The 16,537-nt window shown below is 39.5% G+C and overlaps 1 protein-coding gene across 2 annotated transcripts in view; it reads right to left on the bottom strand.

The window, feature by feature from the left end:
• CELF2 (CUGBP Elav-like family member 2) overlaps positions 1-16,537 on the bottom strand; it is a 790,463-nt gene that overhangs the window by 671,999 nt on the left and 101,927 nt on the right. The gene's annotated exons all lie outside the window — the stretch shown is intronic.

Raw genomic sequence — 16,537 nt, 5'->3', positions numbered from 1 at the left:
TGTGGTTGAGAGGATGCATTCCAACCAACTGAGCCATCTGGGAGCTCAGCGGCAGCTCAGCTCAAGGTGCTACGTTCAATGTTAGTTGCAGGGGGTGCTGCCCACCATCCCTTGTGGGAGTCAAACCGGCAACCTTGTGGTTGAGAGGATGCACTCCAACCAACTGAGCCATCCGGAAGCTCAGCGGCAGCTCAGCGGCAGCTCAGCGGCAGCTCAGCTCAAGGTGCTGTGTTCAATCTTAGTTGCAGGGGTCGGAGCCCACCATCCCTTGTGGGACTCAAGGAATTGAACTGGCAACCTTGTGGTTGAGAGCCGGCAGCCTTCGGAGTTAGGAGCATGGAGCTCTAACCGCCTGAGCCACCGGGCCGGCCCCGATAGTCCATGGTTTTCATCAGTTTAAGAACTAATGACTTAATGTGTCAGTACTTACAGATCTTTTGCCCTGTACACTAGCCCAAGGATAGAGGGACCAACCACTTCCATTATGGTGTCAGAGGACAATCCTCCAGATATCAAAGGAGGACAACCAGCCCACCCTCTGAAATCTCTTCTGCCTAGAAGACTTTGTGACTTCTTCTGGAGAAAGAGATAAAGAGATGGATTTCTTCTAGTTGTCCCAGAGTTCTGAGAATTAAGGGTTGAGAAGTTTCCTTAGAGAACTGACAGGGTACTCAATACACTTCTAGTAAAAGTTCCAAGGTTCTTAAGCAAAGCTGTAGCTCTTTTTTTCTTCCTGCCTAGTGACACTTGATTCTCATCATTTGATTGGGAATGTACAGTGCCCTTGTTTGGATCAGTCATTATTGCTGTTCCCTCCCAGAAGAGGCAAAATCTTCTCCCTCTTTCCCCAGGTTCCTGCTCCATTTTCCTTGTTTTGGACTTCCCTGCTTCTGAGCATTTCCCCTACCTAAGCCCCTTCCAATGGAGACTTCTGCTGGGATGACAAGGTAAGCACTGTCTTGCCTTTTAGGGAAGCTGCAGTCAATTAAATAGTACTGAACAAAACAAGGAATTCCAGCCACCTACATGTGCTTGTTAGGGTTTGGATTTTATGGAGGACTAAGGCTCAGTTCACCCCTAAAAAGATGAACCTTTGTCTGCAAGCACAATTAGAGTTTAAAGGTAAAGTTCTTTTACCCCCCCACATTACGTAATCTCATGGTGGGACATAGGTACACTTGAACTCACAGTGTCTGTCCAATGAGTGCCCATTAGCCTAGACTCCCATAGGTGTCTCAAACTCACCTCACATATGCTCATCATTTTTCCTTCAAAATAAGCATTTCCTCCTATATTAGTTAAAAAACAGTCTACTCAGTAACATAAACTAGAAAATCTGGAGATTTCTCGAGTCTTCTTTCTCCTTAGAGCTCCACATACAATCAATTTCCTTTTTATTCCGCTATTAACCCCCAATGTTTTTCAAACCAATCCTCTCTTCTCTGCCTCAACAACTATACCAATTTCAGGCTTTTATCATCTCTTACCTGAACTTCTGTATCTGAGTCCTAACTGCCCCTTCAAATCCGTAATAATGATAATAATGAAGTACTAATGGCTAATGTTTAATGGGTGCTGACAGGTGACACTGAAATCCGGTAGACAATGCTGGAGTGCTTTACATGCTTTATCTCATGTAGTTATCACCGTAACCATGTTGGGCAGGCATTTGTTGTTATTACCTCCATTTGACATATGGGAAAACTGAGACTTGCAGAGGTCAAGGAACTTGCTCAAAGTCACATATTTAGAATGTGGTGGAGACAAATGCAAATTCAGGTCTGTATGTCTTCAGAGAATGAGCTTCTATCAGAGAGTTTATGATTTCTCTGAAATTATAATTCCTGGTTGATCCATTTAAAATATAAATAAAATATAAAATGTAAATATGATAAGCTCACAGGTAGCATCATACTCAGTGGTGAAAAGCTATAAGCTTTTCTTCTAAGATCAGAAACAAGACAAGGATGCCTCTCCACTCTCTCCACTTTTAATCAACATAGTATTGGAAGTCCTGGCCAGCACAATTAGGCAAGAAAATGAAATAAAAGTCATCCGAATTAGAAAGGAAGAAGTAAAGCTCTCACTATTTGTAGATGGCATAATATTATAGGTAGAAAATTATAAAGACCCCACTAAAATACTGTTAGAACTAATAAACAAATTCACTAAAACTTCAGGATACAAAATCAAGATGCAAAAAAGTGTTGCATTTCTACACACTAATAATGAACTATCAGAAAGAGAATTTAAGAAAACAACCCCATTTATAATTGCATCAAAAAGAATAGAATACCTAGAAAAAATTTAACCAAGGAGGTGAAAGACCTGCATATTGATTGAAGAAACTGAAGAAGACACAAATAAATAGAAAGATATTTCATGCTCATTGACAGGAAGAATCAGTGGTGTTAATATGTCTATACCATCCAAAGCAATCTACAGATTCAATATGATCTCTATCAAAATCCCAGTGGTATTTTTTCACTGATATAGAAAAAATAATCCTAAAATTTGTATGAAGTCACAAAACCCCAAATAGCCAAAGCAATCTTGATTAAGAACAGAGTTGGAGGCATCACACTTGATGATTTCAAACTGTATTACAAAGTAATTAGTAATCAAAAAAGTATGGTGTTGACATAAAAACAGGTACATAGATAAATGGAACAGAATGAGAGCCCAGAAATAAGCACACACTTATATGACCAATTTAATTATGACAAAGGAGCCAAGAACATATGATGGGGTAAGAACAGTCTCTTCAATAAATGGTGCTGGAAAAACTAGACAGTAACATGCAAAAGAATGAAACTGGAGCACTATATTGCACCATACTCAAAGATCAAGTCAAAATGAATTAGAGACTTGAAAATAAGACATAAATCTCCTAGAAGAAAACATAGGCAATAAGCTCCCTGACATTAGTTGTGGTGATGATTTTCAGGTTTGACACCAGAAGCAAAGCAACAAAGGCAAAAACACACAAGTGGACTACATCAAACTAAAATGCTTCTTCACAGTAAAGGAAACCATCAACAAAATAAAAAGGCAACTTACTGAATAAGAGAAAATATTTGCAAATTATATGTCTGATAAGAGATTAATACCCCAAAATATATAAAGAATTCATTCAATTCAATAGCAGAAAAACAAACAATTCAATTAAAAAATGGGCAGAGGACCTAAATAAACATTTTTCCAAAGAAGACATACAAATAGTCAACAGGTACATGGAAAGATGCTCAACATCACTAATAATCAAGGAAATGCAAAACAAAACCACAGTGAGATATCAATAACCTCACACCTGTAAGAATGGCTATTATCAAAAAGACAAGAAGTAACAACTATTGCTAAAGATGTAGAGAAAAGGGAACCAAACCCTTGTGCGTAGTTGGTGGGAATACAAATTAGTGTAGCCAGTATGGAGGTTCTTCAAAAAATTAAAACTAGAACTACCATATGATCAAGCATTTTCACTTCTGTGTTTTTATTCAGTGAAGTTGAAAACACTAACTTGAAAAGGTATCTGCACACCCATGCTCACTGCAGCATTATTTACAGTAGCCAAGATAGGGAAACACCCTAAGTGTCCATCGATAGATGAATACATAAAGGAAACATGCTATATATAAAAGAAGGACATTTTGCCAACATGGATGGACCCTGAGGACATTTTGCTAAGTGAAATAAATCTGACAGAGAAAGATAAATACCGTATGATCTCATTTATACGGGGAGTCTAAGAAATAAAAATAAATAATAAACCAAGCTCATACATCAGAGAACACACTGGTGGTTACCAGAGGTGGGGATTGGAGGGAGGCAAAATGGGTGGAGGGGGTCAAAAAGCATAATCTTCCAGTTAGAAAATAAATAATTCTTGGGACTAGAATTTATAGCATGGGCACTATAGTTAATAATAATGTGTTGTATATTTGAAAGTTTCTGAGAGAGTCGAAACAAATTTCTCATCACCAGAAAAACATTTTCTAACTCTGTATGGTGAGAGGTGTTAACTAGACTTATTGTGGTGATTGTTTTGCAATAATATACAGATATCAAATCATTATGTTGTACACCTGTAGCTTAGATTTCATCTTTTTATCCCTTCTTTGACACTTCTCTCCTAACCCTTCCCTGTGGGGCTGGGCTAGGTAGGTACCTCTCCTTAACATAGCTCCGGTCACGCTTCCAAATAGTTTTATAATGGTCCGTTTATTGGTTTACTCCCCTGCTAGACAAATGGGATTTGGAAGACACAGTCTATGCTTTGTTCACTCTTTTTTTTTTTCTGCCAACATCTAGCAGGGTGGCTGATACTTAGCAGTAGCCAATAAAACTTGTTGAGTGACTGAATGAAGGAAGGAATGATGGAAATCAGGAGGTACTCGGTCGTTAGCTAGGGGGAGGCCCTCAAATCAGTACATATCGGTTGGTGTTGACACTCTTCAATTCAACTTCCGTATATCTTTGTCTTACTCAGTAAGATATGAACTCAGCAAGAAAAACCCAGATGAACTGGAGGCAAAGAGCGTTGAGAGAAGCCGGCAGAGCACATATCTCAGAAAATTCAACCCTTTGGTTTGGATGGTTTGCAGAAGAGTGGTAGTTAAATTAAAGCCACCCAAAATAGGTCAGAGGGAGATCATTTAACTTGTTCAAGTGTTCGAAATAGAAATCTGAATCCATTTTCTCACAGGTTTCCTGTAACTGGCTAGAAAAGAAAAAATAGATTTTTTTTTTCCTTTCCTCTCTTCGTCCCCAAACTCCCAGCACCTTGGCAAAACTCACCGGGAGACAGAGCTGATAAACTGACAGAATCAAATGTCAGGCAGGGCTTCGTTTGCATCCTGAGGCTCTTGGGAACAGTACACGAACACAGTGTTTCTGCCAGAGCATCTCATTATTATAAGCAAATTGAATTTCTCATTGACTATGTTGAAAGGTTGTCCGCTAGTTAAAATTACCGGTTTTACTTAATTTCCTTTTATAAATAGGTTGGTACTCTGTACTTGAAAGTAGTATGTTGATTACCGATTTTTTTTTTCTTCCCTTTAGGCCGCAGGGACTGTTTAGAGCAGAAATTGCTGACTGAGTGAATTTACTGAAACAAATACATGTCCAATTACAAGTGGGTGTGTGTGAGAGCACACATAGTCCGACAAGTACCGTGTTTCCCCGAAAATAAGACCTAGCTGGACAATCAGCTCTAATGCGTTTTTTGGAGCAAAAATTAATATAAGACCGGGTCTATAAAATTTGCTCCAAAAGATGCATTAGAGCTGATTGTCTGGCTAGGCCTTATTTTTGGGGAAAAACAGTAGCAAAGCACATGAAGCCGGAATCCTGGGTCTTATATTGAGTGCAAGAGAGGCTGTGTATCTGAAAGGCTGGCAAAGAAAGCTGCTCCTGAAAGTGGGGGTGGAGAGGTGGGAAAAGCCCCTACAGACTTATCTGCTCTATCTGAACTTATCTGCTCTATCTATATTTCTACTCATGGAAACCCTTTGTCCTAATGAAAGTCAGGTTCCTGAAAAAGTGCAAATATGTCATCTGGGAAGACGACCAGATCAAACTGCCAATTGTACAGCAATTTTAATAAAAATGCATTTTTTATGTGTTTCTGATTATAATAGTAATGCTTTCTTTTGTTAGAACATTTAGAAAATGAAAAAGTTCAAGGGAGAAAAATCATTAAATTATCTACAATCCCACTACCTGGAAATAACTACTAAAAATTCATATATCTTCTTTAAATTTATATATACATGTATTTATATATAAATACATATGCTTATATGCACAACTTTGTCTCTTGTTTTTTTCCCCCATTGATATTAATATATTGAAAGTATATCCCTATGTTAACTACCTTTTCTTTTTAATTAAAATTTATTGGGGTGACAATTATTAGTAAAGCTACATAGATTTCAGGTGTACAATTCTGTAATACATCATCTATATATCACATTGTGTGTTCACCACCCAGAGTCAGTTCTCATTCCATCACCATATATTTGATCCCCTTTACCCTCATCTACCATCCCCTTCCCCCCTTACCCTCTGGTAACCACTAACTATTGTCTGTGTCCATGAGTTTTTGTTTCTTCATTTTTTGTCTTGTTCTTTTGTTGTTTTCAGTTTTATATACCACATATCAGTGAAATCATATGGCTCTCGACATTTTCTGTCTGACTTATTTCGCTTAGCATAGTAATCTCAAGATCTACCTATGTTGTTACAAATGGCACTATTTCCTCTTTTTTATGCCAGAATAGTATTTCATTGTGTATATATACCACATCTTCTTTATCTAATCATCTATCGAAGGAAAGACATTCTGTGTTCATGCATTGGAAGAATCAACATAGTTGAAAAGGCCATATTACCCCAAACAATATATAGATTTAATTCAATCCCAATCAAAATCGTAATACCATTTCTTTTTTTTTTATTTCTTTTTTAAATTTATTGGGGTGACAATTGTTAGTAAAGCTACATAGATTTCAGGTGTACAATTCTGTATTACATCATCTATAAATCCCATTGTGTGTTCACCACCCAGAGTCAGTTCTCCTTCCATCACCATATATTTGATCCCCCTTACCCTCATCTCCCACCCCCACCCCCCTTACCCTCTGGTAACCACTAAACTATTGTCTGTATCTATGCCATTTCTTAAAGAAATAGAACAACAACAAAAAAATCAGCAGATTTGTATGGAACCACAAAAGACCCCGAATAGCCAAAGCAATCTTAAGAAAAAAGAACAATAATGGAGGTATCACACTCCCTGTCTTTAGCTTGTACTACAGGACAACACTATCAAAACAGCATGGTATTGGCAGAAAAACAGACACACAGACCAATGGAATAGAATTGGGAGCACAGAAATAAAACCACATAAATATGGACAGATAATTTTTGACAAAGAAGCCAAAAACATAAAATGGAGAAAAGACAGCCTCTTCAATAAATGGTGCTGGGAGAATTGGATAGCCATGTGCAAAAGAATGAAACTAGACTGCTATCTGTCACCGTGTACCAAAATTAACTCAAAATGCATCAAAGACTTAAACATAAGACGGGAAGCAATAAACATAAGACGGGAAGTTTTCTTCTGCATAGAAGAAAGCATAGGTACTAAACTTATGGACCTTGGGCTCAAAGAACATTTTATGAACTTGATTCCAAAGGCAAGGGAGGTGAAAGCTAAAATAAATGAATGGGACTATATGAAACTTAAAAGCTTCTGCACAGAAAAAGAAACCATCAACAAAATAAAGAGGCAACCAACTGAATGGGAGAAGATTTTTGCAAACAACGCCTCCAATAAGGGGCTAATATCCAAAATATATAAGGAACTCATGGAACTCAACAACAAAAAGCAAACAATCCAATTAAAAAATGGGCAGAGTCCCTGAATAGACATTTCTCCAAAGAGGACATACAAATGGCCAATAGACATATGAAAAAATGCTCAACATCACTAATCATCAGAGAAATGCAAACAAAAACCACAATGAGATATCACCTCACCCCAGTCAGAATGGCTATCACCAACAAGACAAATACTAACAAGTGTTGGAGAGGCTGTGGAGAAAAAGGAACCCTCATACATTGTTGGTGGGGATGCAGACTGGTGCAGCCACTATGGAAGGCAGAGTGGAGGTTCCTCACAAAATTAATAATGGAATTACCATATGACCTAGCAATTCCTCTCCTGGGTATCTATCCAAAAATTCTCCGTAAATTTTTACGGAAAAAATTTATCCGTAAAGATATATGTGCTCCAATGTTCATTGCAGCTTTATGTACGGTGGCCAAGATATGGGAACAACCAAAGTGTCCTTAGCTACCTTTCTAAATGTACCTTTGAATGATTTGATATCATTCTATAGTGTGGGTGGACTGTGTTATCTCTAACTGTGCTGTTATTATCAGTGCCTCGTTTCATTGCTTTATCATTTCTGGTATTATAAATAACACCATATTGAACATGCCCATAATTAATCTGAATAGCTTTCACAATTTCCTTTGGATAAGTTCAAAGAAATATGTTTTATGGGCCAGGGGATTTGTGCTCCTTTAGGTCTCAGTACAGATGCTGACATTGATATTTTAGAAACATTGTATCAGTTTATACTCACTTAAAGGTATATGGAAATGAATGCTTTACCATATTCTTGTACACACTAGGAATGAAATATTACAAGAAATTGTCAATGTGATATGTGAAAAGGTCTATCTCACCATTTGCATTTCTTTTGCTCTTAGTAGGAATAAACAATTTTATTTGTCTAACACAGCAGTTTAACTTATGGCTGGCTCCCACAGCCCTTCATTATGCATTTTGCCCTAGAATGGAATAGAGACACAGAGAAATACGTTCTGATGAAAAAAGGTAAGAAAAAAAAGAAATGTCCAGAGCGTAAATACAGCTACACAAAAGTATCAATTGAGGAATTTATGAAGATTTTGACTTAACTGATTTTTGGAGGGGGCAGGTTTTGGTATTTTTAAAATTTTGTACGTAGATATAATGTGGAGCCAGGGGCGGGGCAGAACTTGGCTGGGAAGAGCAGGCCTGTTTGGCAGACACGGTGGGATGTCAAGAGAGGATGAATATGGCACAGGAAGGTCCAGGCTCCTTCAGAGTGAGTGGTAATAACAGTGCAAGAAAGTTACCAAAAGAGAAGGAGAGATGAAATCAGCCCAGTACAAGTCTGCCTTCCATTATGCTGCTTATTCTTGATCTGGGGCTGATAATTCTGCCTTTTATTATATAATTTACTCTCCAATTGGGGAAGCTTTTCCTTCACATTCCTCCACCCCTAGTAGAGAGAGGCTATAGAAGGGGGTGTGTGTGTGTGTATGTGTGTGTGTGTGTGTGTGTGTCCCTGATGTATCACGCTTCGGGTCAAAGAGTGTTTTTTAACCCTGGAGGTGAACATACATCCAGTCCAGCGGCCTCACACTCATTCTCCTCTATGGAGGTGTGGACAGGTTCCAGGCTATCCACGAATAAACTTGCAACCAAGTGCCTCTGACTTCCTGCCACGATGGGAAAACTTCCTGGCCAGAGGTAAGGCAATTCAAGCCTATTATTTTTAGGGTTTAAGGACATATCTCCTAGAGTCTGGGGGAGGTCTAGGATCTTAGCCAGTGTTTTAGAAGCAGCATGATGTAGAGAAAAGAGTGGGAAACCTGGGGTATAGTCCTACTTTCTGCCACCACCAGGCTTAAAGGCATTTGAGAAGTTGGCTGATTTCTCTGGGTTTTTTGGTTTTTCCTGTGAACAATGGAGACAGTGACTCCAGTGTGGTGGGAACGACACGTTCTCATCGCCAGCGGGGCCCGGCGCTAGCTCAGGTCCTGTGGGGCCCACTGAGCATCCACCAGCCTCGGTTCCATATCCTATCAAATGGGGGTTTACAGCATCAGGCGCAGTCACCTAGCACTAAGGACTGAGAGATGGAGGGACCCAGGAAGTAAACGTGCACGGAAGCACGAGGGGCAGTGTGAGTTAATAAATGTGAAAGCACCCGAGAGAGTTTAAATTGGCATTTCAACGTAAAGGGTGGTGCTCTGCTAATATTGGATGGAGGGGTCTGTTACAGAATCAGGTGACCAAAGCCTGGAATACCCTGAGAACCGCCAAAGGATTCATGGATCCCTTAACGACTTTGAGGTAACAGTGCTCTGCCTTTTTCACTCATGACCACTTTTGATAAAAATATGTCTCATGTACTTCTTTAATGCTGTTTGAAATGTCAACATTATTTATCGAGACCAAACTTACATCATCTACCACCCCCAAAGAGCTGTCCCTTGCTAGTCCCGCCCACCCCACCACGGCATCGAGTGCTGCCGCTCTGGGGTAAATCCTAAGGTGACAGCCAGTTTCCCTGGTGCTTCCAGGTAGCCCAGGACAGTGCAATGGTATGTCTGGACCCACCTCGCAGTCATAAAATCCCAGAGCTGCGAGGTTCATCTGAGGTTTGAAGAAGTACATGACAGGTGGAGGGTCACCATGCCTGCCAGCTCAGCAAGGGACAAGGTTGGAGCCAGGCTCATTTGTCCTTCTGATATTCCCTTTCCTTTCACTTAAAAGCTTTCAAAGTAAAAGCAATTTCCCTCCTGTGGTTCGGTGTTCCAACAGCAGTCATCGATAGATCCCAGGGGGCCTCAAGCTTCCAGGATTGGGAGCGATGAATGGGTCTAGGGACCACCGGCCCATGAAGAGACTGCCGCTTGCAAAACATGCACATTTCAGGCCTACTGGCTCAGTTGCTGGAAACATTTTAATGCGTCTGTAACATGTCATGTGTTAGAAGGGTTTACATCTTTGTCTTCCACAGTTACATTTTTATATTAGGTAAAAACAAATAATCGAATCTGTTTTTCCTCCTGGCTCTTCCTCCTCTGGATAAGTGGGGTCCACTTAACATGTGCTGAGGCTGGGACTTCTCGTAACCTTTGTCAGCACTGCAGATAACTATTCATGACACGGCCTAGGAACATCCCCAGGAAGCCCTAAAAGCCATAAGCGAACATGACCTATCAGCCAAGCCCTTATTTCTCCTCTTGAATCTCCCTAAGTCAGACTTTTCGGTAGGAAAACCAGGGGAAAAAACACCGCCAACAGCAAAAGAACAAGGAAAGAGTTGAGCTGGAAATCTCAGATTGTAACACTGGGACTAGAGAGCTGTGCTATTTCAAGTCCCTAGGAACTTAATTTGAAAAGAGACAAGGAAATAAACCCCTGGAATTAATTACTTTGTTTCTTTTTATTTTATTTTAAAATTATATATATGTTACATATATAATACGTTATATACATGTATATATATATACATATTATATGCATATATATTATGTGTGTGTGTGTGTGTGTATATATACACACACACACATAATATATATATATATATATATATATATATATATATATATATATCACATGAATTGAAATGTTTGGGAGGTTTTCAAAACCTTTAGTTGAGTAACAAGGACTCTACCGTCCACTGGCACTTACTTATTTGGCAAGGGTTCCATGGGCCTCTACAGAGTTGCACTAAGAATGATCGCAAACTTAAATGCTTCTGGGCCCAGGAAGGACATATATAAGTGAAATCAGTGAAGCAGTTGGACTATAAGACAATAGAGTAGTGAGACGACAGCAATTGGCATATGCACGTCCTACCTACAGATGTCGCATTGAATTTTTAATAAATCCCATCCAGGCCACACAAAATGTGCTTTTTGTCAAGTGGGGCCTTCTGCCTTCTCGTTCTACTCAGTGACGTGAAATCCCTTTTCCCCCTTTGCCTTCCCTTCCTCTAAACAGCGGCATGACAAGTGAGTAAGAGCACGGACGGTAGAACACCAATTATTAACTGGGTAACTCTGGGCTAGTTAATTCACCTCTCTGTGCCTCAGTTTTATTCACCTGTAAAAGGGCAGATGTCAAAGATAAATGAGTCTGTCAAGTGCTTAGACTAGTGTCAGGTACGCAGAAAGCATTATATATGTGTTTTCTTGTACTACCCATTCACTACCTGTTTGCATTATTTACACACCTCTCATGTTCCGGTTATTGTACTGGCTTAATTGGGAGCTATGTTAATGGGTCAGATATGAATCCTTTGCTTGAGGGAAGTGGGGAATGAAGCACGATTATTTTTCACCTTTTAAGTGCTAGGTATGTTATGAGCTTTACAAACATTATTGGTGAAGTCTTCAAACTATTTTACAGATTTTATTATCCTTACTTTGTAATGAATGTGGAGACAAGGGAGCGGACGTCCACAGGTGACATGGCCGTGAATCGTAGGGCTCAGGTTTGAGCCTCTTCCAGGTGTAAAAGGAGTGCAGATGACACCATGTGACCACTGCTGCATTAACCTTGCAGCCTGCGGCTCTTTCCCAGCAGGCCCTAGACTTTGCTCTGCTGTTTTTCTTAAAAGGGGTTCCAGGCCTCACCACCGACTGGTTAAGGTTGACATGAGAGAGGGAAACTATTCCTCAACCTGGGAATGTTCTAGGTTGCCTAAAAGGAAAAGCTTGAGCAGTCTTACGACCATTTTCATTGTATAGTTAAGAAATACCCTTGAGTGCACAGGAAAGGCCCACCTCTGGTTCTGCTCACATTTTGTATTTGATTTGCATGATCCAGACTAGCAACGCTTTTCTTCCAGAGTCCTGTCCCCTGCATCAAGCCACGGGCACAGTTCAATCACAGGCGTTTACAACAGGAAGGAACCGTGAAGACCATTGAGTTCACTAGCTGCCATTTGGTTCCTTTTGGTGTCTGAGAACAATTCGGGGGACTTGTTAAAAAAAACCACCAACAAAAAAACTATAATGATTTACAGGCCCTATTCCTTGGAGATTCTGACTCAGAAGTGCTGGAGAGGGGCCCAGGAATCTGTATTTTAGTACATTCAAATGTATAGGCAGATTAGGAATCCACTGATCAAGTGATACTCTTAATTTCAAAGAAAAAAAATACATATAATTTGTCCAAGTTTACAAAGCTAGCTAATATCAATTAGACTAGAATTCATCACTGCTGACTTCCAGTTGAATAGTTTTCCCACTACACTGCTTAGTTTGTAAAACGGGGTGCTGACAGAATCTTTGAGACCAACCTCTTCCTAGTTTGTGACTGACATTAAATTGTAAGACTTAACACTCAGATTTCAGGTCTAGAGTATTACTTTAAATCGCTGCATACAGAAGAGCACACAGACACAAACAGATTGTTTTCACCTGGGCAGCACACTTTTGTATACTTCAAACGGCCTGAATCAGAGCAATCTCCTATGGGGTGAACCATGGCCTTTTTGTTATCCCAGGGTATTTCAGAGAAAAAAAAAAGATTTTAAAAATAGATGGTAACTAGATTTTAAGAATAGAAAACCTATTTTCCCTGTTGCAAGGTTATGGTCTCAAGGGAGAGATGAAATAAGTGTAAAGCTTGCCTATTTCAGGAAAAAAATTAAACAAAGACAGTCCCTGCCTCTAAGTTGCTAGAGTGAAAACATTTGCAGTGGAGAAGCTTAAAAGCATGTCTTACGTTTATTAGCATCCACTTCTTTTCAGAAAGGCTAATTGCAAAATTTATAGAGCTAATTATCTCTCTAGATTAATATTTATGAACATACAATGGCAAATGTGTGTTCCACGTGTTGTATTAAGCATTGGTTTTGGTCTCTTCATATACGCAAGCAAACAACAGATAGCTCAAAGTGCTGTTAAGATTCCCTCTACAATATATGTAAACAGTCATGCTAAATTTTTCTTCCCCATTGCTGCAAATTGGTATTTGCCCAGCAACTGAAAACAATTTTTAACAGTTAATACTCCTGAAATGTATGGGGACCTCTGCAATATCACTAAGAGCTTGGAAAATCAATTGCATAAAGGCTCCCCTAATCAAACACCAAGGAGCAAGACTTCTCTTCATTTTAACCACATTTCATTCTTATAAGAGAAAGGAAAGATAATCAAAAGCACTACGTTGCTCTTCCTGCATTTGGAATATTGAGTTCATGGCAACTTCATTTCCAAAAACAGGTGAGCAAGGTTAAGTGTTGCAAAAAACACTGCTCATCCAAATAAATCCAAGGGTGATCATTCCAACACAGCCAGCTGAACTCCCAACTTTTTGCATATAAATCTTAGCTAGTTCTACACTCCATGTAAAACATGAAGTTTACATGACCGAAGGTAAAGAAAGATGCACAGAGGACAGGACGGGGAGAAAATCGAAGCCAAGTTTGATGATAAATGGACGACTTTGGGTCAATCCTGAAACTCTGTGTTTTAGTTTTCTTGTCTATGGATGTAGGGGTGTTTTATTATGTCAGGAATTCCCAAGCAGAGATTTGTGGTTTGGAAAGCAGATGATGGATGAGCTTTAGGGATTGTCTAACTCTCCTGTCCCCCAAATCTCATATAAATTTATCATATTAGTCCAAGCACATTACTGACTGTGATTATCCATTGCTTTTAATAATTCTCAAAGGGTTCCAGAAAGGTTATGAGGTGATCTCTAAGGTCCCTTCCTGTTATTTGTTTAATTTCTGCTGCATTTTGATCCAATGTCATGATTTTGTTTCAACTGCCCACCCTTATTTCTGTACATCACAAACTTACTTCTCTCTAAGCTTCCTTCTTTTAAGACTTTAGAACTGCCCTGTTCAACATGGCAGCCTCCAGCTACATGTAACTATTTAAATTGATTAAAATTAACTATGCTTGGGGTGGCAGGATGGCTCAGTTGGTTAGAGTGTGAGCTCTCAACAACAAGGTTGCCAGTTCAATTCCCGCATGGGATGGTGGGCTGTGCACCCCTGCAACTAAAAATTGAAAATGGTGACTGGACTTGGAGCTGAGCTGTGCCCTCCACAACTAGATTGAAGGACAACAACTTGACCTGGCGCTGATGGACCTGGAGAAACACACTGTTCCCCAATATTCCCCAATTAAAAAAAATTACACTCAAAAATTCAATTCCTTAGTCACACCAGCCACATCTGAAATGCTCAACAGGCTCACATGGCTTATGGTTACTGGATTCAAGTTCTATTGGGTAGTGCTGCTTTTAAGACAGTGGTTTCTAAGCTTTCATCCCAAGAATCTCAAATTTTAATAAGCTCCCCAGGTGATTCTGAGGCAGTGTCTACACATCACACTTGGAGAAAAAACACTAAGGTTAGTGCTTAGAAAATGGCATAAAAGACATCTTGACCCCTCGTATTCTACTTGTTTTTAGGTCTGTGGTGATGGCTGTGTTATTACCGCCCCACTGACCAGTCTCTGTCACCAACATCCTAACTCATTATCCAAAGTGTGTAGAAAGCTTTAGATTCCTGCCATTTTGGAGATGGAAGGAATCTTCAAGTTTATCTAGTTCAAACACTCACTTGCTGCTTGAATCCTCTGTAGACAACTTTCCAACAGTGCTCATGGAGTGGGCGATGATGGGAAAATACTTTCAAGGTAGCACATTTGATCTGATCAAAGCCCTGATTATTGACCAGTCTTCCCTAATATTGAAGCATCTCTCAGTAGCTTCCTCTCATCAGTCCTAGCTTTCTCTGGTCAGAGTTCAGTGCTGACTTTGGGTATGTGAAGTTGATGCTGGCCCCAGTGCCTCTTATCTAGGTGTCATGATCTATGAATATATTTTATGGAAGGCTTTTGGGAAAGAGGTATTTTTGGTGAGCAGCCTTGGGTGTGATGGGAGAGAATCTGGTCCAGTTTTGCCCCAGCTACGAGGTCTCGAGCTTTATTGGGAGAGAAGATTATTTCCTCATTTAGAGCAACACAGTATCAATCTTGGTTACTCAGACATTTTTTGCATTTGAACGTTTTTGAAGTTTTGGGGCACCAAGAGACCACATCCTTGGCAGATAAAGTGTTTCCACCAACAGCAATGGTAGATGTGAAGTACTTCCATCACGGGGTTCATGGGCAGTAGAAGGGAGAGCGGGAAAATAAAACACGAGGAGACAAATGGTGAGTACTTAAAAATGCCCTCAGGGCACAGAGACATAAACAGGGACAAATCTGAAGGGTGGGTAAAACCTTGCAGTTGTACAAGTAGGGTGGGGCAGATAAATACAAGCCAGGTGTTGATGGGACCTTATTTATACCCTTGGGTTGGTGCTTTTAGAGACACAGTTTACACTACCTATAGGAGCATAATCCTCTCACACTATTGCACTGCAAAACCTCCAAGTATTTGAAGACAGTTTTCATTATCTCCTATAGCCTTTCTTCTTTTGGTTAAAATCTATATTGTTCCTCAGTCTTTCTTTATACTACATGGTCTTGGAATTTCTCATTATCCTCTGAACACATCCTGGCTTGTCTAACTCTTAAATTGAAGGGTCCAGTCCTGGTGTGGTTTGATCACCCTTGAATAGAATGAAACAGTCACTTCTTTCTTTCTTAATCCTATATTTCTGTTAACACAAATCTGAGATGTCACCACCACTTTCTGTTGAAGGCAGAGAGATGGGCCGAATACAGGAGAAGCTTGTGGCCCAGTGGTTCTACCTTGTTTTCTCAGATTCTAATGATTTTAGGAAAAATTCCATGATATAAATAGTTCTACTGCATCCCTTGGAACAGCTAGCACAGCTCAGGGAATATGATGAGTACTCAACAAAATGCTTATTGATTGTTTAAAAGTCTAAGAGAGAAGGCATGCGACTGAGGAAACTACAAAATAAATATAATGATGTCGTTGGTCACTGGAATTGGAAAGGATTAGGAGGGCTGGCTGTAAAAAAGTAAAAAATAAATAAAAATAATAATAAAATAAAAATAAATAAATAAAATTTTTAAAAATTCTAGGTAATGAAGAGTTTATTGGTCTATAAAGTAAGTAGCCAAGACTCCATAATCATGAAGTTTCCTTTCTATTTTCAATTTACATATTTCTGTGAAAAAAAAATTGACTCCCAAGAAGCTATGCCAGACATTAGCAAAAATGCCACCAGCCTTTCTAATATCC

The sequence above is a fragment of the Rhinolophus sinicus genome, chromosome 1 (genome assembly GCF_057876585.1).
Source record: "Rhinolophus sinicus isolate RSI-liver-muscle chromosome 1, RSI-T2T, whole genome shotgun sequence".
Classification (NCBI taxonomy): domain Eukaryota; kingdom Metazoa; phylum Chordata; class Mammalia; order Chiroptera; family Rhinolophidae; genus Rhinolophus; species Rhinolophus sinicus.
This window is presented reverse-complemented; position numbering and strand designations above follow the sequence as displayed.